This window comes from Dipteris shenzhenensis, chromosome 1 (assembly GCF_047967505.1).
Source record: "Dipteris shenzhenensis isolate YYH24624 ecotype China chromosome 1, Dip_SZ_1.0, whole genome shotgun sequence".
Classification (NCBI taxonomy): Eukaryota; Viridiplantae; Streptophyta; class Polypodiopsida; order Gleicheniales; family Dipteridaceae; genus Dipteris; species Dipteris shenzhenensis.
In genome coordinates, this window is record NC_141596.1 from 59,934,157 (window position 1) to 59,960,748 (window position 26,592).

Below are 26,592 nucleotides of genomic sequence, written 5' to 3' on the forward strand. Positions count from 1 at the left end.
TGATACTTTCTTGCATTTCAGCATGCATCTTGTCATTTCCTTAAGTGTCCTATTCTTTCTCTCTGAAATAGGATTGTGCTTCAGTGTGTATGGCACAGTCTTGTAATGCTTGATTCCCTTTTCTTTCAAATACCCTTCAAAGGCATTTGATGTGTACTCTCCCCCATTGTCTGAACAAAATGTTTGTATCCTGGAATTGGTTTGGTTTTCAGCCAAGGCTTTGAACTGTGTGAACCAATAAAACACTTCAGATTTAGTCTTCATGAGGAAGAACCATGTGAATCTAGAATATAGTCATCAGTGAAGGTAACAAAGTACCTTGCCCCTCTATGGGTTGTCACATTCATGGGACCACATACATCACTGTGTATGATCTGCAAAACTCTAGTGGCTTTCACTGAACCTGAGCCATCCTTCTTGAAAGGAAGACAGTGCAATTTGCCAGAGCACAATCTTCATACACTTCATTATCTGGCTGCTGTAATTTTGGCATTCCATGAACCATTTCATTGTTGTACAAGTAGGCCAATGTCCTATGATGAACATGGTCAAACCCGACATGCCATAAATTACTGGGAGAAGAAAAAGAGACAACCAAAGCTTGTTGTACATGGGACTGAGCATCAAGATTGTATAGCCTTTTATCATAAGTACATGTTGCCACAATTTCATACCCTTTCGGGGGATCCTTGATTCTGCATTGATCATCTTGAAACTCAGCAAGCATGTGTTGATCATGGGCAATAGAAGGAACTGAAATAAGATTCTTTCTCAAATCGCCTTCCCACCATCGTGAGCCCGGAGGAGCTTGTTCGCCGCGCGTGTTTGTCTGAGATGGGGCGAGCAGAGCTTGTGGCCCCTTTCGTGCTACCTTGGCAGATTCTGGCGAGATTCTTGCCACAGTCCACGGGCTATGGCCGCCTTGTACTTAAGCCTTCCCACCAAGGGTTGGCTGTAGCCAGCAGCTCGTGTTCCCTTCTAGGTCCCTCTCCAACGCCTGTATGCGCAAAAGTTCGAATGACTAGTATATGCTTTGGGCCTTGTGGAGAAACGGCGAGCTTTTTGGTGGCCGCCGTGTACAACCACCTACCCTCCAAGCAAGCAATCGGCTGGAACTTGTACACCACTGCTAGAGCTCCTTAGTTGGTGGAAGCTCTAGAGCTTTGCCTTTGCAGGGCTCGGCATAGACATGTTTTCCAGCACCTCTTTGAAGGTGCTGCTGGCAGCTCGTGCTTGCAGCGTTAGTAGTTTTGCACCAGCTCTAGCTCGTGGTGTCTAGTTTTTTGGCCTGCTTCAGCTCGATACTCGTTTCCAACGTCTCGAGAGTCAGGTCTGCTTTGGTGCTCTCCTGGACCAGGTGTTGTTCGAGCTGTTCTTGGGGAGTTCTCTGCATCTTGAACTCCAAGCTGTAAGCTCTAGAGTCCCCTCTAGAGCACAGTGGGTTATTTTGATGATTGATGGGCGTAAGGTTGGCTTCCTTAACCTTTATGCACCCAACTTGAGAGGGGATCGTGTCCTCCTTTGGAAGGAGTTGCTCTCTTGGTCACATATTGCAGATTCTTGGATTATTGGGGGCGATTTCAACATGATTAAGATGCCTTCAGACAAAAGAGGGGGTAGGAAAGGTGGCATTCACTCCCCGAAAAGAGCAACTTGGGATGCCTTCCTTTTTCAATTCAGTGGTAGGGATGTTTGGTATGATGATGCTTTTCACACTCAGCCACTGTCTCTTTTGTTTTCTTGGTCGAACAGGAGAGTAAGGATGCCTATCCACGGGTGGATTGACAGATTTTATGTATGATTGGGCATTGAGAGGTGGGACAGTATGCATCAGCGCTGGGGTGTCCACTTTAGATCATTTTTTGATTGTTTTGGTGGTTTTAAAGCCTCGGGTGAGAGGCCGCTCTGCCAGTATCAAGATTCCAGATGCCTTCTATGCAAAGGAGGGCCTCACAGAGGTAGTGCTACGGATTTGGGTTTCTCACTTGTAGGGTGGGCAGTCATCCCCGTCAGATGTGGTTGTAGCCCTCATTGACATTAGCAGCTTTTATCATTCTGTTGCTACTATTAAGAGAGATGAGATTCGCAGGAGAGAGATTGCCATTCAACAGCACCTGGCAGCTCTTTAGAGAGAAGAGCAGAAACGGCCTACAAATGCTTGGATTTAGGAGCGCCTTGCTGCAGCAAGGGCTCATCAGCAGACACTTTTAGATCAGAGAGCAGAGTATGCCTTTCACACTAGAGAGTCTTTTTGGATGCAAATCGGAGGTAGAGTCAACAAGCAATTCTTCTCTACTTTGGCCCTAGACATAGTAGAGAGAGTGTTTTGCAGCTTGTTGACTCAGACGAGATACTTCAGACACATCCAGATGCCATCATGCAGATTGCTTCATATTACTATGCCTCCCTTCTGACTGCAGATCTTGATTCACAGCCCAGAGATTATGCTAGACATGTTATTTGGCAGCATATTCCTATGTCGGTGGATAGAGGTATGAGAGACCCACTTGATGCATGCTTCACCAACATGGAGTTCAGGACCGCTCTTACTGCCCTTCATAAGGGTAGTTGTTCAGGGTCAGATGGACTTACACCTTCTTTTTTAATTATTTTTTGGGATCAGATTGGGGATTACATCACCTCAGCCCTGCAGGGCATTTGGGACTCGGGTGAGATGCTGGATTCACTCTCGGAGGGTCTCATTCATCTTATCCCAAAAGGAGGTTGCAGAAATTTAGTGTCTCAGTGGAGACCGATAACCTTACTGGGTACTTTGTATAAGATCTTAGCAAAAGCCATCAGCCTGCGATTGCATCCCATCCTGCCAGATCTTATACATGACACACAGACAGGCTTTGTCCATGGCAGAAGCATTTTTGATAACATATTATCATTTTGGGAGGCTTCTGAGTGGGCTATGCATGAGGGGCATAGACTAGCAATTCTACTCTTGGATTTTGAAAAAGCATATGACAGGGTAGATTGGGGTTTTCTAGAGGGAACCCTTCTTCACTTTGGATTTTCAGATTTGTGGATTAGAGGGGTTTCTACTCTTTACAGGTCAGCCCATAGACAGGTACTCATTGGTGGAGTTAGGGGAGATAGGTTTCAAATATCCAGATCAGTCCGACAGGATGCCCTCTAGCCCCCTTTCTATTCTTATTTGTGGCTAAAGCTATGAACCTCTCAATCTGATATTTTTGGGCTGAGACTTCCGTTGAGACAGGAAGAGAAGTTGCTGGACAGTGAGTTGGCAGATGACACAGCTATTTTTTTGGATGCCACTCCACAGACACTCACCTCTTTCAGGACAGCCTTGGATTTGTTTTGCATTGCAGCAGGGGCTCACATTAACTGGAATAAATCCAATGGTTTCTGGATTAGTGATGAGGACACTCCAGATTGGTGGGCTGCTGGTTGGCTTTACTTGGATTCAGAGGGGTGTCTCCATCAAGTATCTTGGATGCCAGGTTGGGGTGGGCATTTCTCCAGCACAGCAGTTCACTCCTGTGTTGGAGAGCATCAGGAGGAAACTCCTATTTTGGAGTTTGGCCAAACTTGACCTTGCATCTAGAGTGGAGGTTGTAAACCAGGTACTGTTGGCTACAGCCTAGTTTGTTTGCTCTTGTTGGTGGCGATCTACAAGCAGTATCACTCAGCTCAAGAGACCTATTAGGAATTTTTTGTGGAGTGGATTAGATAGCACTTCAGATGTGATAACCAGGGTGGCTTGGGAGACTCTTTTTCTACCCATTGAGGAAGGGGGACTTAATATTATTGATCCAGACTTGCAATGTAGAGCCTTGCTCTGCAAGATGGTAGTCAGAGGTCTGATGCCTGGTCAAGAGCCTTGGAAGGATTTTTTCTTACGTAGTATACAGACATGTGCACCTTCTCAAGGAGGAGATCGGATGGACAGCCCTAGATGGATCTTTACGTCAACCCGTCTCAGATCTCTTACTTCCCCTCTCATGGCTGCCATTCTGAAAGCTTGGGACAGCTTTAGAAGTACTCTTTGGAGAGTTCCACCCTCCTCTCATCAAGAAATTGACAGGCAGCCCATCATGTGGAATGATTGCATACTAGATGAGCATGGTAGATCACTAGGCATGCCACATTATATGTAGTGGTCTAGATGGGAGTTGGGGGACCTGCATCCAAGGTGGGTGCTTGAAAAGCCTTCAGGATGTTTCCAGAGGATCAGAGAGCTCATTCAGTTAGTCACCTCAGAGGAAGTGTAGCTAGGATGCAGTAGATAGATACAACCATACCAGTGGAGTGGATGGATACAGACCATTTGCCTATTTCTGAGTCCATCTGGTTGGGGGCTTTCTCGAGGACAGGTATCCCTCTGTAGGTTATAGCCTTGCGGGATGCACATGAGGATACCCTTGTCTATCAGGTTTATGCAGGAGGCAGACTCCATAGATCTTCAGAGGACATTCTTTTGGAGGCTCCTTTTCAGCCTGTCAGGATTGCAAGATACATGGAGATGGGTAGAGACTCACAGTGGTATCTTGATCCAGACCTCGTTCTCCTGGCTATTGGGTCTTGGAGGCTTTGGTTGTATGGATGTTCCCATATTAGATCCTTGCAGTGGGATCCAGGGGAATGGGAGTGGATAGTTGCAGGGCACCGAGAGAAGAGCATCCCCTTCTTTCGTTACACGGTCAAACATGCCAGGAGATTCCAGCTCAGTTGTAGAGGCTGGAGGCCCTCTAAAGCTCCTCATTGGGATACTTTTCAAATTTCTGCAAAGATGCAAAAAAACTTTTGGAGAAGACTTTGAAAATCCCTCAGGAATAGGAAAGTGACGTTATTCATCTAGCTTACTATTCATGGAGGGATTGCAGTGAACCTCTGGAGATCCAGGTTCGGGGCTGACCCTACATGTCCTCGATGCCAAGCAGTTCAGTCAGTGCAGCACTGCCTTTGGGAGTGCACTCAGGCGAGGATGGTTTGGAAGGGTGTTGCTAGGATACTTTGCACTTTTCATAGAGCACCCTTCTTCATGACCTGGGGATCAGTTGCTTGATTGTCACTCACTGGTCCATAGGCTTTCTTCGAAGGACATGACATGGACACAACTTTCTTTGTTCGATGACATCTTGTGGAGTCACGCTCTCTCCGAGATGTTCCGTTTACTCCATTTAGAGCTCCCCACGCTTTTGTAAACACTTCTTGGGAGATTCTGGCTTGTATCACAGCATGGCATGTATGGAGAGCCAGATGTACAGAGGCTTTGGAGGACTCCTAGGTTCACCCTTCTCAGGCTATGGCCAGTATCTGGGCAGATACTATACACACTTTGATGGCCATTTGGGTGAACATATAGGGAACCTCCAGGACTGCTTCTGCTAGGAGGGTTGCTTTTCTCAAAGTCTGGAAGGATTGTCCCTTCTTCTCTGACTCTCCTTCAGGGATGAGGTGGCATTTTTAGCTGCTACCTGGGATTTTTGTTTGCTCATTCTGAGCTGTGTTTTCTCATGCTTGACATGATGTACTCCTGCACTTGAGCTTGCTCTGCGGTTTTTATTCATACTTAATGAAGTACTTTTCTCGAAAAAAAAAAAGAGCTGTAAGCTCTGATTGGCAGCTTGCGAGTCTAGAGCTTTCGAGGCCTGGTTTTTCAGTGAACTCTCGCCAAGGGTCGCTTGAAGTTTTGACCTCTTTCAGAGCTCTTCCATCTCCAATCAATAGGCACTTCTTTGGTGGCTCGAGATTCGGTGGTGATTTTATTGCTGTTTTCTTTTAGGAGCAGCCCAACGGAGACCTTGGTGCAGCTTCTGCTTCACAACTCTAGCACTACTTGGAGATTTGAGCCTTTCTTCCTTTTCAGGTAGCGTAGCTCTTCGTGTTTGTTTCTCGGGAGAACTGACCTTGACAGCGACCCTTGGTCTGGCAAGAAGGGCTCACATGGCTGCACCTTCGACCCCCACTGTGGTTAAGATTATGCTCTCTCCGGAAGACAAGCATTAGGTCAAGTGTGAAGTAGAGACTTTGCAAGACAGGGCCTTGGGGTCGCATTGTTGGGCTCACCCCGTCAAGGAAACAGGTCAGGGATTGGCTTCAGGCAAGCTTAGCCCTAGGGGCTGATCAGATCCAGGAGGTCACGATCTATGGGAGAGGAGTCTTCCTTATGCAGCTAAACTCCCTCGACACCACGGCCTCCCTTGTCGAGCAGAGACCTATCCTACTAGGCCCTCATGTCATCTACCTCCTTCCTTAGTACCATGGCTTCATAGTCGAGGACATGGATTCGACTCATCACGTGCCACCATTCCCAATGACGCTCTGCTTCCTGGGGCTTCTAAAGGAGTCCAGATCTATTCTTCCTTCCATAGGGAATTGTTTTGGCACAGTTCTAGCATCTCCGCCACAGACATCAGCTTCAATAGTGCCAGACAACGGGGTCCCCCGCCTCTGGGCTATCGCAGAGCTTCTAGAGTCCCTTCCAGAGGAGATCCTCCTGGAGACCTTAGATGGTTAGACAGCGTGTGGAGATCTCTGGCTTGCCCGGGCAGTGTCTTCGGTGCAGACATATGGGTCACCTGGCACAGGATTGACCAGATACAGGAGCATAGGGAGGCTCAGTGCTGTTTGTCGGCCATGCTACAACAGCAACATGCAAGGCAGCAACAGACTCAGACACCTTGGGTCGAGCCCTCCCAAGGGACTTGGACCAAGGTGGAGAAAAAGAAGCCCTCCAAATCAACTCAAAAAAACAAAAGAAGGAGAGCCATACTTCTTCTTCCCAGGACACAAGGAAGGGGAAGGTGCCAGCAGAGTCCCCGGATCGAACACATATGGAGGAGGATGAGACATTTTTTGATCTCCCCTTGGACACGCAAGCGACAATAGAGCAGAGTACCCATATTCCCGTTCAACGGGAGTTTGGAGCCCCAACAGAGTCGGCTTCGGGTGTCCCTCTACCTCCCCCGCCCCCTCCTCCCGAGGTCGACCCTATCGTCCCCCTTGATCCCGCCCCCCCTCCCCCTAGCTGCTGCTACTCTCACCTCCCCCGGCCCCCTTATAGCAGCCTCCTCCCCCCCCGCCTGCCCTTCCTTGTCTCGGCCTACGGGCAAGGGGGTGCCTGAGCACTCTTCGACGTGGCCCAGCCCTGGCTCTGCCTCCTCACAGTCAGGGTCATCGGGGCCCTTTTCTCAGCTTCCAGGTCCTAAGCCTCGCCCCTCTGACCAGAGAGTTTTAGAGGCTAGGACCGTGGAACTACCTAGAGATCCCGAACAGATACCCGCTTGCTCTGGAGGTGTCAATCTTGATTTTACATCCCCGAAAAGGGGGTTCAATGTGTATGGCTCTCACACTCGTCCCTTCTGGGGATTTCACTTCTCAGCTAGTGGAGAGGAGCAGTGGACCCCCACGCTGTTTGATCTGATGATGGGGTAGTAGATGTTTAGCATGATGAAGGAGTGGCTAGGCCCGCAGGGGAGGGAACTGTGGGTCTCCCATGGGAAGACTGCCACTTTTCAATTGGGTTTTTCTATAGATAGACGAGACTTGGGAGCAGCAATTTGTGAACTTCGCCTAGGTCTTGAGGTTCAACTTAAGCAAGCATCATACTGGACCGTATAATAGTGCGTGGATAGGCTTGGAGTCGAGTCCTCCTTGATGCAGTGGGCCATCAAGGTAGACATCAAGCCAGTTACGCCACTAGTTCGACGCCGAGTGGATTTGGACTACTCTCCCTCCAAACTAGCAGCGAAGTCACATAAGTTAGAGGTTGTAGTGCAGGTTCCTTCGCATAGGAGAGCCTTGTTTTCCACCCCCCCCCCCCCCCAACCCCCCCCACCTCCCCATGAGTTGGACCATGGAACGTGCACGGACTCCACGATCGAGCACGTCAGCAACTCTAGCACTTGTTACTTCGCAAGGAGTTATAGAGAGCATTGGTTGGCAGGGCAGTGGATTTCCTATTGGTACAGGAGCATATGTTTTTTGCCTCAGACATCAGACGTAGATGCCACCTCCTTCCTTGGAGAGGCCCGAAAATCTGGTCTCCCGCAGTGGAAAGGAGTGGAGGCGTTTGCATTTCAGTCTCGCAGGCGGTTGCATCAGAGGTGTATGACCAGGGGGAGCTCAATACAGGTAGAACAGTCTAGATGGGAGATTCTAGGATTGGGATCCTGAACGTGTATGCCCCAGCTTGTAGACAGCAATGTCCGGCCTTCTGGAGGTGATTGACCGATTGTCTCCCGGAAGTAGACTCGTGGATTGTTGGAGGGGACTTCAACAATCTTGAGTTCGGAGAACAAGGGGGTGCTTCTTTCTCCGAGATGCCCGCAACGGAGAAGAGTACTTGGGAGCAGTTTATCTTTTTGGTCTGCGGCAGGGACCCCTGGAGGGAGGCTGAGTTCTCCAGGACCCCTGGCAGCCTTAGTTTCTCCTTTGGCCAGCTCCGGCATGATGGATTGCTTGAGAGGCTGGATAGGTTCTACGTTGGAGATTGGGCCATGCATAGAGGTGGTTCCACGGGCATTCTTGCAGGGACTACCCTCTCAGACCACTCGCCGATTGTGCTTCATTTGGAGCAGCCCCATTGAGGGCTCCCACAGAGGGGGGTTTACATCCCAGATGCGTTGATGCAGGAGGAGGAGGTGCAGCAGGTCATATTAGAGATTTGGTAGCAGCCAGAGGGTGGTTGGGCATCCTGGACAGCTGAGGCGATTCAGAGGAGCAATGAGGAGCTCCGCACCTAGGCTCTCCGCCCTTCAGGAGAGAGAGAGAGCTTTGAGGCGTGACTTAGCCTCCATTGAGCATATCAGGGAGGAGGACACGGAGTCCTAGTGGCTTGCTAGTAGATATGAGTGTGCACATTTAGAGCTTCAGGACACAGAGTTGAGGAGGGCTGAGTATTCTTACCATTCCGCTCATGCTCGTTGGGTACAACAAGGGGATAGGATGAGCCGCCGGTTCTTTCAGGCCAAGGGGCCTAGGTCGGCAGGTGCCCAGCTGCAAAGACTGAGAGCCGCTAGCGGCAGGGTGATTTTGGCCCCTCATGAGATTATGGAGTTGGCTTTGGATTTCTATCGACACCTTTTTCAGGCTGAGGAGGAGTCCCCCCAGGTGCGGGAGGCCCACGAGGCAGTATGGGAGCATGTCCCAGCTGTGGTCTCTCAGGGTTTGAGTAGCCATTGGTTTCTCCCTTCACAGATGACGAGCTTCGGGAAGCTCTCAATGCACTTCCGACTCAAAAGTGCCCAGGGGAGGATGGATTTGTCCCCGATCTTCTTCAGGAGCTTTTGGACCTTTGTGCACACCCCCCTTCGGCTGGCCTTTCAGGAGGACTCAAGAGCACTCCCACCGTCCTTGAGCAGAGGCTGGATTTGTTTGATCCCGAAGGGAGGGGAGGACCCCTCAAACATTCGACAGTGGAAACCCATCACTCTGCTAGACACCGTAGACAAGATCTTAGCCAAGGTCTTGAGTTTGCGGCTATGACCCCATCTAGTCGACATCACCCATGACACGCAGACAGGTTTTGTCTAGGAGCGTAGCATCCTCGAAAACATCTTCACCTTTTGGGAGGTGCTGGATTGGCCAGGGAGGAGGCGCAACCCCTTGCGATCCTGCTGCTGAATTTTGAGAAGGCCTATGATCGGGTAAAGTGGTCCTTCTTGGAGGGCACGATGCAGAGATTAGGCTTCTCAGACAGGTGGATCAGAGGGGTCTCTGCCTTGTATGCAGGGAGTTCCAGTCAGATATTGATTGGTGGGTACACCGAAGAGGCCTTCCTGCTCACCCGCTCCGTGAGACCCCGGTACGTGGAGGAGTTTGCATGCCAGCCGCTTATCTGGCACCCGGAGATCAGAGACCAGGATGGTTTGATGCTAGGGTAGTAGCTACATATTGGCTGGGCACAATGGGACAGCGGCCCCCGGCTCGCTCCCTACGGACATGGTCAAGACTCCCAGCAGAGGCCGAGGTATGATTGGAGGTCCTTTCTCATCTGAGAGGAGTTGGCCAGAGGATGGTGGAGATAGAGGTAGCTATTCCAGACTCTTGGAGGGAGGGACTGTAGGTTTTCACTCCGGCACACTGGCTAGGACAGTTCTCTAGGATGGGTGTACCTCTGAGGATTCAGCTGTGCCCATAGCCGCTAGCCCCCACAAGTGCGCGGTTCTATGATGTGGGACCGGGCGGACTACTGCAGCCTTGGATCACAGGGGATCAGGAGATGGATGCGGTGTTAGGCCAGGTGGGTTGGCAGAGGGTCAGAGTAGTGGGACCTTTGGGCAAGGAGTGGTCGATCGACCCTTCTTGCATCACAGACCTAGATGCCCCCCTCTAAAGACTATGGTTATGGGAGGGACACCCTCTCAGCAAGATACAGTGGGACCCCAGAGAGTGGTTATGGTCGGTCAGAGTAGCTCTCTCAGAGAAGGTGGAGGAGGTACCTTTCTTCTCGTACACCATGCGGATAGGACATCGCATCCAGATGGACACAATGGCCTGGATCCCTTCGCGGGAGAGACACTGGAGTGCGCAGCAGGTGCCCGAGGAGGTTAGTAGATCCAGATTTGCGTGCTTGAGCAGATGCTAGTGGATGGCAGCTGCCATAGATGTACAATCAGAGCAATGGAGACTATTCCTCACGGCATATGGAGCTGCCTAGCAGCTCAGAGGATCCGGCTCGGAGCGCTTCAAATTGTGGCATGGCTTCAGAGCACGTAGAGAGATTTCACATGGGGTATGGCAACTTGGCTTACAAAGGGGGGCCATGCCTTCTCCATAGACATGCTTTTGCCAGCTTATCGGATAGAGGGTCAGAGCATTCACAACATTGAGCTTCACTTGGCTACTCCTCCTGCTTCTCACCATCCCCCTCAGTCGAGAGAGGATAGTGTCTGGGAGACGGTGGCCAGCATCACGGCCTGGAACATCTGGGGGGTCCGTTGCAAATAGGTCATGGGCTAGCACCATGTCCCTCCGACGGCTACACTAGTTGCCATTTGGCAAGATATCATTTATACGTTGTGATCCATTTGGGAGCGTGGCATTCCATGTTCTCGAGCTACCGACGATAGGTGGGCACATTTCTACAAGGCTTGGCCTGTAGGTGTATTTTATGATCTCATGCCACGAGGGATTCGCTGGCTGTATAGTACACCACCATGGTTGTTAGCCCCTGTTACAAAGAATCCCTAGGTAGTGAGATGGGATCTCTGGCAACAGGTGGGTTTTCTTTCAGCCTATTTTTGTTTTTGGCCACAATTTGGCACCTTTCCGATTTTGCCAATTTGTATGGTTGGATTTTGAGCATTAATAGAAGTTCCTTTTCTCTGTTAAAAAAAAAAAACCTTTGTCCTCCTATGCAAAGTGTGCCTGTGGTGGAGCATTTGCATTTTCAGCTGATGCAACAAAATTACTACTTATGCCTTGCCTTTTCTTCTCATCGGCAATCTATTTCTGACACTCTGCAATAAAGTGATCGAGCTTTTTATCACGTATAAACATTCAAAGTCCTAACTCTCTTTTCCCAATCACGGGCATAGGCACATATTTTCCTCCCAGCCAACCTCGATGGTAGCAAGCTCACAGAATCTCTTACGTGAAAGTTCCTGCTTGTCAAATTCCAACGAGCCCCAATTCCCTAGATGGATCAAGTATGCCACATGTCTACATTTTAGGGTACCTCCTAAATGCATCATTTACCCCTCTCTTGGGATATCATTGAAATCATTTGTCCCTTGGCACATTTAATGCATTTATACCCCTTAGCCTTAGATCCACCTAGTCTAGTGCCATATCACCCTCACCAAGGACCTTGACTTTGATTCCTTTCTGATCCTTCACGTAAAGCCCAAACAAATATAATACAAACATTGATCCTTCAAAAGAAAAGGTCTACTGACCCTTCCGAGGTCATGTTACCTCAACTTGAGTGTAACATTCCTTCCCTCTTCAGGCATCAACGTCCTCGATGATAAAGCCTGGAAACACTCTACGTAACTGGTATACGGATTCCCAGGTAGCTTTTGATAGAGGTAAACCATGCCATGCAACCAACACCGTGGGTATCTTCCGATTGCGTACTTGCATTGTTCCTCGGTCTAGGATTCTTGTTGGTTTGCGTCTTGCATTATTCTCTATCTCTTGAAACAAAACAACACCCTCAATTAGTGAGTCACCTGTATGCAAAAATTTCTTTAAACGAGAAACATGAAACACTGGGTGCACCTTACAACCCTGTGGTAATTCTAATTTATAGGCTACCTTGCCTATTCTTTTTAGAATTAACCACGGCCCACAATATCGAGGTGATAACTTAGCACACTCTCATGCAATCAAAGACTTAGAGTGCGAAGGAACTATGAGAAAAACTTTTTCTCCTTCCTTAAATTCTCTAACGGATCTGTTTTCATTCGCATACACCTTAGCTCTATCCGTAGCTTGGCGGATGTTAGCTCTCGCAAGTGCTAGCATCTCCCACATCTGAACTACAAAGTTCGCGGCACTAAGCACTTTCTGAGGTACTCCAATTGTAGTTGGATTTGCTGGTCTATAACCATAGTTCAAGCTCAAATGGACTGAACCCTGTAGAGGAATGTTTTCTATCATTGTAGGCAAATTCTAACAATGGCAACCACTTGTCCCATGTATGTTGCCTCAATGACACATATGCTCTAAGCATATCCTCTAAAATTTGGTTGATTCTTTCCGTCTGACCATCCGTTTCTGGATGATCCCCACTACTCATTCCCAACTCAATCCTTAGTATCTCAAACATCGTAGTTCAAAAATGACTGGTAAATTTGACATCCCTATCTGACACTATGGTTTTGGGTAATCCATGCAAAAGAAATATATGTTTAATAAGCAAGTCCGCTACTTGCAGAGCACTAACAGACTTTCTAGTTGGAATGAAGTGAGCCATCTTGGTAAGACGATCAACTACCACAAGGATAAAATCATATCCACCTTGTGTCGTAGGCAGACCTACAATAAATTCTATGGAAATGCTCTCCCACTTACCTAGTGGTATTTCCAAAGGCTGTAAAAGTCTGGGCTCTGTCTTACCTTACCTTACACGAAAAACAATGTGTCACATATTCATGAATATGTTTTTTCATTTTTGGCCAAAAGAAATCTCACTTCACGAGATCATATGTCCTCTCAACTCCTGGATGTCCCGCACATAGGCTATCATGGCATTGTTGAATGACTCTCTGCCTGAGATCATTCTGATTAGGTACTACTACCTTGCCATTTCTTTTCAGCATACTATCTCGTATGGTATATTTTGCAGAAGTTTAGCCTTTTCTGGATGCCAGGTCACCCTTTTTCCCGGGTTTGAATACATGAGCCTTAGACCAAAGGCTCTGGATGAACTCGTCCACCTTTTGAGTTTCTCTTATCTCGGTCATTAGAGCACTTTCTAATAACATGAAACTCATATTATGCATAATGCATGACAATGCATCAACAACCTTATTATCCTTCCCTCTTCGGTACCGAATCGTCAAGTTAAACTCTTGCATGAGTTCTACCCACCTAGCTTAGCGGCCTCTCAAGTCAGATTGTTTACAAAAATGTTTCAGAGTATCATGATCAACATCAACATAAAACTCTGGTCCATATAAATAATGTCTCCATGTTTTTAGAGCATGGATAACAGCATACAACTCCAATTCATGAGTTGGCCAATTTAGTTGAGAGGGAGGAAGCTTCTTGCTTTCAAAGGCTACTGGCCTTCCCTCTTGGAGGAGAATTGCTCCTACCGCAATGCCACTTGCATCGGTTTCAAGGAAAAACGGTTTCTGGGGATCAACAATGTAGCTGGAGCATTGGTAAGTCCAAATGGCATTACCAAAAACTCATAATGTCCAAACCTGCTTCTAAAAGTGGTTTTATGCACATCCTCAGCTCTAATACAAATCTGATGGTAGCCACATTTTTTTTTCCATGAAAAAGACTTCTATTAAGTAAGAACAAAAACCCGCGAGAGCAAGCTCAAAGCGGAATACATCATGAAATCATGAGGATAATAAAAAACCCCTCAGAGTGAGGTGGAAAGAAGCCAAGGCTGAGGCTGAAAGTGCCATCTCAACCCTGTAGTAGATTCAGAGAAGAAAGGAGAATCCTTCCATTCCCTGAAGAAAGAAGCCCTCCTAGCTGAGGCTGCACGGGAGTCCCCCTGCATACCCGTCCATACAGCCATCAGAGTGTGTACGATGTCTGTCCAGATACTAGCCAATGTGTGCGAGGGATGAACCTGAGTACCCTCCATAGCCTCTGTGCATCTAGCTCTCCAAATATGCCATGCTGCTATGCTCGCTATAATCTCCCAAGAAGTATCCACAGAGGCATGTACAGCTGTAAAAGGACGGTGTGGAACCACATCCAACGAGCAGAATTCAACCCGATGATGTCGAACCGAAATGGCCCGAGAGGAGTCAAGTCCCTCTTTCCTGCAGCGGAACAAACAGGAACTGCACTTGCACTGTATCTCCCACTTAAACAGAGATTTATCACTGTTTACTGCTTGCTGCAGTTTCTGAACAGCAACTCTGTTTGCATCATTTAATGCACCATTGTACAACCAGCAAGATTCTGAATTTACAGAAGCAGCAAAGTGACTGAAGATCCTGGCTATCCCCATCCAAATCAATCTCGCCTGTCTGCAATCCCATAAGCAATGCTGAATAGACTCCGAAGCAGAAAGGCAACGAGGGCAAGTAGGGTCGGCTCCGAATCTGGACCTCCAAAGGTTCACTGCAATCCCTCCATGGATAGAAAGCCAAAAGAAGATTGTGATCTTTCTATTCCTGTGGGATTTCCAGAGCCTCCTCCAGAATTACCTCTGCTGATCCGCAGTAATACCAAAAGTCTCCCAATGAGGAACTCTGGAGGGTCTCCAGCCTCTACTACTGAGCTGAAATCTCCTGGCATTACTGACCGTGTAACGAAAGAAGGGGATGGTCTTCTCTCGATGCCCCGCATCAATCCACTCCCACTCTCCGGGGTCCCACTGTAAATACCTGATGGGAACTCCTCCATAGAGCCAGAGCCTCCAAGACCCGGTGGAGAGTAACTGGGGGTTAGGGTCTAAGAACCACTCTGAATCTGATCCCTGCATCAAAAGGCCTACAACCCTGATAGGCTGAAAAGCAGACTCAAGCAAGATGTCCTCTGTAGATCTGAGCAATCTGCCACCATCCTGGACACTGAAAACCAAAGCATCCTCCTGTGCATCTCGAAAGGCTAAGACCTGAAGTGGAACCCCGCCTCTCGAGAAAGTACGTGCCCAAGTGGAGGAAGTGAGAGGCATATCATCTGTGTCTATCCAAGCCCCTGGAAGGGCTGTCTCAATCTGCAAGATCCTCCCTGCACTCCCTCAGAGATGTCGTGTCAACCTTGATTTGGTTTCCTCTGGAAGCCTACGGAAAGCTTTCCAAGATCCCAAAGAAGAAGCAGGTCCCCTCTCCCACCTGGCCCACTGCATGTAGAGTGAGGCACCCAGTGGCTATGATCCTTGTTTCGTGGACAGTCTTTCCACTGATGAGGCTGAAGGCATCCAAAACACAAGCCTTCTCTCCTCGCTTTTTCTCTTTGCTCTGGGTTCAAAGAAGACTTCGACCAAGCCCAGGCTGCCATTGGTGTTACTTTTCTTTTTCGTTCCAATGGTGGTACTTGGTTTAGGAGTCTCCATTGGCTTCACCTGCTTGGCTTGACCACTAGGCTGTGAGGCACTCCCTTTGCTAATCCACTTCTTCTTAAACCCAGTTTTCTTCGGATACTCATACCGAGTCCCAACTTGCACAAAACCACTTGGTCTGTTCCTTTTGGCATCTTCATAGTTAAGGGTTATGGCAATTGCTTCATCTAGGGTGTTCGCATACTTAGCCCGAACTTCCATCTTGATCCGATCATTCAATCCAAAGATAAAATCCTTTACTTGGATTGGCTGAGGTAGAGGTTCATAAACTTTCATTACACTTTCTCTGAAATTACTAGTGTATTCCGCCACTAATAAATTTCTCTGACGAAGGTTTCGATACTGATCCCAAGCTCGGGATGCTTCGTTAGGAGGTAAGAAGTGTTTTCTAAATTCTTTTTTAACCCCTCCCAAGTAGTGGATGCCATACCATCTTTCTGCTATTTTATCCACTACCTATCCGCTGCCTCATTAAACATATGGGTGGCCTCGCGGATTTTCTTCATATCATTCTTGATTTCACAAATGGTGAAGGCTTCGTCCCATTTGTGTAACCAGGTCTCTATGATATCGGAACTACGGCTCCCTAGTCATATTTCTGCTGCATGAAGAGATTAACTTGTCCCTGTAAGGTTGTTCCAAGCATTTATGACCTGCCTTGTGACCACGAACATGCTGTACTGTCTACCTCTTTCCATGAGCTCACGACCAAGCGTAGTCTTAACTCATGCTCAGCGACTAAGTGCAACCAATGAAGGCCTAGCTCTGCGGGCTATTAGGCCCAATAGTCAAGTCCACGACTAACAAGCCATTTACACTATCATAACACCCGAACCTTGTAGAGTAATTGACCCACAACCTCTGTTATGCTCCAGCCTTTGGTGTTAACCAACGCTTCACCAACCAGTCACGACACCATCTAATAGACTATGTGCTTCGTCTGATAGCAGTCCACAGCAATCTATGTAGCTCTATTGGCTACCGAATCCACTACTTGCAAAATCCACCATACTACACTTTTTTTCACACCCAGCTCCTGCTTGCGGCACTACCCAACAAGACACTCATCTTTGAAGTACCAGCATCGATAACGTTAAAGGATCTCCACGTAGCGCAGATATCAAAACACAGACTTCTTTTAAGTGGTTCATTGTGGATATCTAGATCAGTTGCCCTAGCCCTAGGCTAGCTGCAGATTGACGAACGGAATCACAATAATTATAAAACTAGCCCATACTCACAGGCTCCTGCAATCCCGTCTTCCACGCCTTCAATCAATGACGAAAGATACCAAAATATTATAGTCAGCTAGTCATGAAGGTAACCACTTGTAAACCAGCGCATGCGCCACTCTTAGCCTTTTTCTCTGATCCCGTAAGACAAGATCCCCGTTCCTCTATTGGCTTCCCGGTGGTAGCACGCTAAGGCTTAACAAAGAATCGGATCAACAGCCCAACGTTCCGCCACGCTCTGCCTGCTGAATACCAAAGCCCAATACCTCTCTCGATCCCCCTTTTCCTAATCGCATGCTGCTCTGATACCAAATATCACATATAAACATTCAAAGGCCTAACTCTATTTTTCCAATCACGGGCATAGGCACATATTTTCCTCCCAGCCAACCTCGATGGTAGCAAGCTCACAGAATCTCTTACGTGAAAGTCCTGCTTGTCAAATTCCAACGAGCCCCAATTCCCTAGATGGATCTAGTATGCCACATGTCTACATTTTAGGGTACCGCCTAAATGCATCATTTACCCCTCTCTTGGGATATCATTGAAATCATTTGCCCCTTGGCACATTTAATGCATTTATACCCCTTAGCCTTAGATCCACCTAGTCTAGTGCCATATCACCCTCACCAATTACCTTGACTTTGATTCCTTTCTGATCCTTTACATGAAGCCCAAACAAATATAATACAAACATTGATCCTTCAAAAGAAAAGATCTACTGACCCTTCCGAGGTCATGTCACCTCAACTTGAGCGTAACACTTTTTGTAGTAATTGCATCTCCCCTTCTTCAACTTAGGACCTGAACTTGCATTTATACTTGCATTCCCCTCATGCTTGGGCTGATATGGATGGCTGGTCTTTTTCTGAAAATCACCTCCCCTTTTCTGAAATTCGCCCTTTCCATCAGTGGCAAGAGTTTGCTTGCCTTGACGGGAGGAATAGGCAAAGGTGGAGGTCCTCTCCTCTTCCTGCAACCACAACCCAACTAGCTGATCAAATGAGAGAGGGGCTTCCTTGAGCATTATAGTCAAAGACGTAACAAATGTGCCATAGGAGGGAGCCAAGCTATTGAGAGTGATAGAGACCAATTTCTTGTCCTCTATTTCCTCATTAATTCTTGCAAGCTGATCTCTGAGATCAATGATCTTGGTAATGTGCTCTGTGATGGTATGACCTTCTTGCATCTTCTGTTGCTTGAGTTTATTTGTCAATGCAATGACCCTTTCCTCATTCTTGACATGATACATGTTTGCCAACTTGTCCCACGCATCCTTTGCACGTTTGCATGACTTAATGATCATCATAATGTGCCTTTTTATCGATGAGGCAATCAAGAACAAAGCCTGGGCATTTCTACGATCAAACTTCTTCTGCTCCTCCAGAAGCAGGAGTGGCACAAGAAGTAGTAGAAGTGGCAGTGGTGGTAGAAGATGAGGTAGAACGCTGGCCTAGTCTCATCACCACTCACAATGTCCCATAAATTCTTCCAAACCAGATAATTCTTGAGCATGAATGACCACAATGCATAGTTGGGTCCTTCCAACTTATCACCCTCGGCCATCATAATACAAAAGCTCTCATTCTAAGACATCTTGATTGCAAAAATAACATTGGCAGCAAATGCACCTGCAAATAAAAGTGCAACTGAAATAAAAGTGCCTTTGACTGCTCTGTGCAATCATTGCATGAATGGCATCAACCACTACAAGTGGAACTGACTAATGTGCAATCAAATCACAGAATGCACTTCAAGAGCATATGTGTGCCTGTGGGCACACCACAATTCCCAAATGCAATCTGAAAATGCACCTTCAGTACAAATGTTTGCTTGTGGGCACACCAAATTGCCAAATGCACCTGCAAAAATAACCTGTACGCCAAATTCCCAAAGACAACTGCAAAAGGAGCCTGTGCACAAGAAGACTTGCAAATGTGTCACAACTTGAAGAAGTTATGAATTGGAACCAGCTGGCAGGGACTTGTACGGTTAGCAAAATACCCAAATGACCAAATAACATGTACGGCTGTAGCGTTGTTTACGCAAGATGTACAAATTTCCGTACTAACATACGGGCAGCTTGTCTGTACGACGGGTGTACGGATGCACAGTGTGGTAGTAGACAGGTGGTACGGGGCTGGTATGATGGGCTTGATAGCTCCGTACGAAACAGTACCGATGTACGGCATTGTTCATACAACGGCTCTGTCACTAGAAAACGCATTTCGGGGAGTAGAAACGTGAAGAAACATTTCTGCCCGAAATGTTTCTAAGAAACGTCCGAAACGTGAGTTTTTTTGAAAAAAATTTAATTAAAAATACACTGTTTTTATTATTTATATAAAATACACTAATTTTCCACGTTTCTAGACGAAACGTTTGTCAAAATCTAGAAACGTTTCGTTCCCTCGCTGCCCCCCCCCTCTCCCCCCCTCGCTGCTCCTCCTCTCCCTCCCCTCTCGCCAGCCCCCTCTCCCTCCTCCCTCACCCTCCCTCTCCCCTTCCTCCTCCCCGCCCTCCCTCTCCCCCCCCCGCTACCCCCTACCTCTCCCTCCCCGCCCAACCTCTCCCCCACCCGTCAGCCCCCCCGCCCCCCTTCTCCTCCCCCGTCCCCTCCCCCGTCATCCCTCTCCCTCGCCACCCCCCCCCCCGCTGCCCCCCTCCCCACTGCCCCTTTCTCCTCTCCCCTCCCCCGCTGCCCCCCTCCTTGCTGCCCCCTTCTCCTCCGCCCTCCCTCTCCCCCGCCAGCACCTCCGCCCCCTTCTCCTCCCCCGCCCCCCTCCCTCGCCCTCCCTCTCCCCCCCCGCTGCTCTCCCCCTCCCCGCTGCCCCCTTCTCCACCGCCCTCCCTCTCCCCTGCCAGGACCCCCGCCCCCTTCTCCTCCCCCGCCACCCTCCCTCCCCCACGCTCTTCCCCCCCCAGCCCCCTGCTGCTCTCCCCCCCAAGGTGACCTCCTCCCTCTCCCTCCCCGCCCCCTTCCTTCCTATCTCAGCTCCCCACGCCTCCCCCTCAACCTACCTCCGTCTCCCCTCTCTCCTCCCCTCTCTTTCTCCTTCTTCCTACCCCTCTCTTTCCCTTCCCTTCCCCTCTCTCCATTTTTGGCATCTTAGCGGTATTACGATGAGGCCACCTAGTTGGCGCATCGTTGATGATGTATTTTCCTTTCGGATGATTTTGTGTCCCATAGGCCATGTATGGCCTTCCGTGGACCTTTAATAAAATTTCTTTCTTTCTTTCTTTCTTTCCTACCCTCTCTTTCTCCTTCTTCTTGCACCCGCGTTCAGGGCGTCCTGGGCAGTAGTTTCATGGACGGAGCTTTTTCAGTGTTGGAATCGGCCTTTTCACATCGATTGGCAAATGGATCCCCATTCAACCAATCTCCGTCCACCTCCAGCGGCTGCGAGAACTGTCATTTTTTCTCAAGAAAGATGTGGAATTAGAGGGCTTCACATCACTTTTCGCCCGCATCTTTGGGTCACACCCTTCCAAATCATAGGCTAGAGACTGGATGCTGGCGGCATTACCAGGAGACCTCGCCCCTCACCTCAGGGATATTTGACTTTTGGGACATGGATTCTTCGAAGTGGTTTTCGACTCCCACGAGTCCACAGCCCTTGTTCTCAAAGCTAATCCCCTGGCTTTGGGTTCAAGGAGGATCTTTCTTTTGCCCTACACCTTGGGCTTCGATCCGGTCGAGGAGGATAGGCAGGTCACATCACTGTTCATTAGGTTTCCTGGTCTTCCTCAGGTCTACCTTCGACTGCTTGCCACTATCGGAGCCACATTCGGAGTGGTCACGGAGATCCCCTCCCTTCCTGGCATGCCTTCTTCCTTGGCAGAGGCAGTCAGTGCAGACGGGGTGCCTCGTGTTAGGGTCATTGTCTCTGACCCTAACATCTCAGATGACCACATTATGCTTCAGCGTCCAGACGGCTCTCTCTTTCGACAGAGAGTCGAGATTTCGGGTAGACAGGACCAGTGCAGGATTTTTAGGACCCTTGGGCACTTTGCTAGAGACTGCCCAAGGAAGAGAAAAAGACCCAAGAGGTCTTCTGGTGCGGCTCCTTCACATACTACCACGACTGCACCTCCCCAGCACCCTGTACCACGCACTCCAGGACCACCAAGAGCAACAGGGCGCCCTGCTTCGCACACCCCAGGACCACCAGGGGCAGCAGGGCGCCCAATGCCCGCCGCAGCACACCCAGTACCACGATGGAGAGCTATCAGAGTGGCTCCCTTACCTCAGGAGGAGACTTTTGATCATGTTCAAACAGACGCCTTCCAGACTCCAGAGGTGGATGTTGCTGCAGCCCCAGACACTATAGCTCCACATCAGGAGGGGCTTTTAGATCCACCAGCCCCAGTCACTTTGGTCTCTGACTCCTTGGTTTCTGACCACAAGGGGACTACAGGTACTTCTTCCCCGCAGACTGTTCCTGCCACAGTGAGGACAACCGAGAAAGTGCAGGCGCAGATGAGGGCTCCTGATTCCTCTTCACCCCAGTCACAGGCCTCCTCAACCCCCAGCTCCAGTTCTTACTGATAGAGGCCTGGCAGGTCCTTCTCCTCCATCTTCCACGAGTGCAGGTCTTCTTCGCACTCCTCGGCCAAACTTGCTTATCAGGAAGTCTTTTTCGGCACTGGCAGATTCGGCGACTTTCATGGATGATGAGGAGTTTGTGCCCTCCACCTTAGGGGTCCCGGTCATTGGGATTCCTTCTGACAGGGCCTCCCTTTCAGCAGGTGTGGGGATCCTTTCACCTGTTGAGTTTCCTGCCCTCAGCAAGAGTGTTTCGGCCCAGGGGAAGCTGGTCTCCTCTACTAGGTCGGGTAAGCCTTTCCATCCAGCATCCTCCTGTCGATGAGGATAGTCAGCAGTTGGAACATACAGGGCCTAGGCGGAGTTCCACACCGTCGCCGTAGGTAGCGATCCGGAACCAGCTTCATCCAGGCATTCATCCAGGCATCACTGGAGGTGCTATTGATATCCTTTTTATCCAGGAACACAAGCTGGATGCCAGTGATTGCTGGCAAACTGCTTTCAGGACATACCTTCTGGTCGCCTGCTATGGGCACAAGGGGAGGTACTTGCATTTCGGTCTCTCTTTCTATTCTCCCCTTGGTTGCTGGTCATGGTATTAACTCCCCTTCCAGAGCTCAATGGATCATTATTTTGATTGGAGGGCATAAGATTGGTCTTCTCAATCTTTATGCTCCCAACAACAGAGGGGAGTGGATCTCCTTTTGAAAGGAGTTACTCTCTTGGGCCCCCATTGTAGATTCTTGGATCATTGGTGGCGACTTCAACATGGTTGAGTTGCCTTTAGACAAAAAGGGAGGCAGACAGGGTGGAATTCATTCTTTGGAGAGGGCAGCCTGGGATGCCTTTCTCTTTCAATTGAGTGGCAGAGACACTTGGTTGGATGATGCCTTTCATATTATGCCAGAGTCACTCCTATACTCTTGGTCGAACAGGAGAATACACATGCCCATTCATGCACAGATTGACAGATTTTATGTAGACGATTGGGCACTTGACAGAGGAGGATCTGTATGCATTTCTACTGGGGTTTCCACTCAGATCATTTTCCAGTGGTGTTGCAGATTCTTGAGCCTCATCGGAGAGGACGCTCTGCCAGTGTCAGGATTCCGAATGCTTTTTATGCAGAGGAGAGCCTCACGGAGGATATTTTACAGATTTGGGTTTCTCACATATAGGGTGGAGCTGTCCATCCATCTCAGGTAGCTGCAGCCTTATCCGGAATTAGTGACTATTATCATTCAGTCGCTGATTCTAGGAGACGTGAGATTCTCAGATGTGAGATTGGTATACGCCAACAGTTAGCATCCCTTCAGAGGGAAGAGTAGAAGAGGCCCACAGATGCTTGGATTCAGGAGCGCCTTGCTACAGCAAGGGCTCATTTGCAGACATTGTTGGATCAGAGAGCAGAGTATGCCTTTCAGGCACGGGAATCCTTTTGGATTCAGATGGGTGGCAGGGTCAACAAACACTTTTTCTCTACTCATGGGCCCAGACATAGTAGAGATAGTGTTTCACAGCTTGTTGACTCAAACGGGGTGTTACAGTCAGATCCTGATACTATCATGCGTGTAGCTTCAGATTTTTTTGCATCCCTTCTTACTACAAATCCAGGCACACAGGCCATTGATGATGCCAGAGAGGTTATTTGGCAATGTATCCCTGTATTGGTGAAGGATGAGATGTATGTTTCTCTAGATGCACCTTTCACCAATGCAGAATTCAAGACTACATTACTTGCCCTTCACAAGGGCAAGTGCCCAGGTTCATGGTCTCATTCATCTCATCCCAAAGGGGGGTAATAGGAATCTTGTGTCTCAATGGAGACCCATCACTCTTTTGGGCACTTTTTACAAGATTTTGGTGAAAGCCATCAGTCTGCGGCTATAGGTCTTTCTTCCAGATTTGATTCATGACACGCAGACAGGGTTTGTGCATGGCAGAAGTATTTTTGATAATATTTTCTCATTTTGGGAGGCCTCAGAATGGGCCATGCAGAGCCGCCAGAGATTGGCCATTCTACTCTTGGACTTTGAGAAAGCTTACGACAGAGTAAAGTGGGATTTCTTAGAGGGTACTCTATCTCGCTTTGGTTTTTCAGATGCATGGATTAGAGGAGTATCCTCTCTCTACAGATCAGGCCATAGCCAGTTGCTCATTGGGGGGGTAAGAGGGGACAGGTTTCAGATTTCCAGATCCGCCGTCCGCCAGGGATGTCCTCTTGCCCCGTTTCTTTTTCTGTTTGTGGCGAAAGCTATGAGTATCTACATTAGATCTCAAGCTGATATTTATGGGCTGAGGCTTCTTATCCGCCGGGAAGAAGAGCTCCAGGATAGTGATTTGGCAGATGACACGGCTGTTTTTTTGGATGCCTCCCCCAGGACACTCACTTCCTTCCGGACAGCCTTGAATTTGTTTTGCACGGCTGCAGGTGCACACATTAATTGGCATAAATCCAGTGGTTTTTGGATTTGCGAGGATGACACCCCGGATTGGGGTAATGATATTGGCTTCACTTGGGTACAGAGGGGCTTCTCCGTCACATATTTGGGCTGCCAGGTTGGGGTTCGCATCTCTCCCTCACAACAGTTTGCTCCGGTGTTAAAAAGCATCAGAAGAAAGCTCCTTTTCTGGAGCTCAGCCAAACTTGACTTGGCCTCCAGGGTGGTGGTGGTTATCCAGGTTCCTCTAGCCACAGCATGGTTTGTATGCTCTTGTTGGTGCCACTCTAGGGATTGTATCACTCAGCTTAAGAGGCCTGTACGAAACTTTTTATGGAGTGGTCTAGATGGCACAACTGATGTTACAGCCGGGGTGGCTTGGGAGACTTTGATTCTTCCTACAAGATAAGGAGGTTTGAATATCATCGACCCAGATCTACAGTGCAGAGCTTTACTCTGCAACTTCATTGTGAGAGGGCTTATGCCAGGACAAGAGCCTTGGAAGGATTTTTTTATCAGATGCATACAGTTTCGCACGCCCACTTCAGGAGAGGATTGGACACACAGTACTAGATCGGTTTTCACCAGAGCCCACCTCAGGTCTCCCTCTTCCCCTCTTATGGTTGCTATCCTGAAAGCATGGGCCAGCTTCAGGAGTACTCTTCGCAGGATTCCCCCATCCACCCGTGAAGAGATTGAAAGGCAGCCTATCATGTGGAATGACAGGATTTTGGATAAGCTTGGCAGACCACTTGGAGCTTCTCCTTACATGCAGTGGCCAAGATGGGAGAGGGGCCCTGCATCTACAGTGGGAGCATGGAAAGCCTTCAGGAAGCTTCCTGCAGACCAACAGGCCCAGATGGTTCTTAATCTCAGAGGGAGTGCAGGGAGAGTCCAACAGATTGATGCAGCCTTGCCCTTGGATTGGGTGGACACAGATGACATGCCTATTACTTGCTCCACCTAGATGGGGGCATTTTCCAGATTGGGAGTTCCTTTACAGGTGATTGCTTTTCTTGACCCACGTGAGGATGCCTTAGTATTTGATGTTTCTTCGGGGGGCAGGCTGTCCAGATCCACAGACGATATCTTGTTGGAGGTACCGTTTCAGCCAGTCAGGATAGTGGGCTTCATGGAGCATGGCTCTCTTTCACAGTGGTACTTGGATGTTGACCCGCTTCTCCTCGCCCTTGGCTCATGGAGGCTGTGGCTCTATGGAGGTGTCCCAATTAAGTTTTTGCAGTGGGACCCTGGGGAATGGGAATGGATAGATGAAGGGCACTGAGAGAAGGGCATCCCCTTTTTCCGTTACACAGTCAGTAATGCCAAGAAATTCCAGCTCAGCTCTAGGGATTGGAAGCCTACCAGAGCTCCTCATTGGGAGAACTTTCAGATTTCTGCTGACTTGCAGAGAATTTTTTGGCAAAGGCTCTGGAAATCCCACCGGAATAGAAAAATCACTCTCTTCTTTTGGCTTTTTATTCGTGGTGGGATAGCAGTGAACCATTGGAGATCCAAGTTCGGAGCTGACCCTTCTTGCCCTCGCTGCCTTTCTGCTTTGGAGACAATACAACATTGCCTATGGGATTGCAGACAGGCGAGAATCATATGGAAGGGGATTGCAAGACTTTTCAGCACTTTTGTTCGCCTACCTTTCTATATGACCTGGGGATTAGTGGCTTGGCTTACTCTTTCAGGGCCCCAGGTATTTTTTGAGAGACTTGACTCCTCTTGGGCTCTTTACATCCGACGACACCTTGTGGAGTCGTGCTCTCTAGAGGATGTTCCAGCCACTCTTTTCAGGGCTGCTCACTCCTCGGTCGACTCTCCATGGGAGATCCTAGCTAGCATTGCAACATGGCACATTTGGAGAGCCAGGTGCACTGAGGCTTTGGAGGGTTCTCAGGTTCACCCTCTCAGATCTTGGCCAGTACTTGGACTTGGGCGACCATGCAAGGATCATCTCAAGCAGCCTCCTCCAGGAGAGTTACTTTTCTCAGAGATTGGAGAGACTCTCCCTTCTTTGCTGATACTTCTACAGGGTTGAGATGACATTTTCAGCCTCAGCCTTGGTTTCTTTCTACCTCATTCCTCTGAGGTGTTTTTATTACATGCTTAGCATGGTGTATTTCCGCACAGAGCTTGCTCTAGCGGGTTTCTTTCTTACTTAATAGAAGTCTGTTTTTTGGGGGAAAAAAAAAATGGACCATCGTAATAAGGAAGCCACTCTTGCCTCTCCTAGTGATCAAACATTTGCTTCCACAAGTAAATGGAAGACCAAGAAGAATATTATTTGTAGGTTTTGCAAGAGGAAAGGACATATTGAAGCTCATTGCTTCAAGAAGAAGGAAAAGGAACAAGAGAAGCACCATGCCAATCTCCTTGCTTAAGAACATACCGAACTTGAAGAGCCCCCTAAGGAGATACATGCAGCCACCGCTGAGGTTCACTGCCTTTCTCTTGAGGACCCATATGACACGGATTGGGCTTTCTAGGCCCTATATGCTATGTGTTTTTATGTTGAGTCAATAAAGGTTCTCAGCCTTGAGTTGTCCCTCTAAAATGAATGTATTTCGAGTCAATAAGAGGTACTTTGCCCTAGGTTGTCCCTAAAAAATTATTGTATTCTGCCCAGTCTATGGCCATAATATGGACTGATACCATACACACATTGATGGTCATCTAGGCGAGCATGCA

The 26,592-nt window shown here is 48.6% G+C and overlaps 1 protein-coding gene across 1 annotated transcript in view; it reads left to right on the forward strand.

The window, feature by feature from the left end:
- The window catches only part of LOC147906132 (uncharacterized), a 320,331-nt gene that overhangs the window by 283,601 nt on the left and 10,138 nt on the right, over positions 1-26,592 (forward strand). The window lies entirely within an intron of this gene.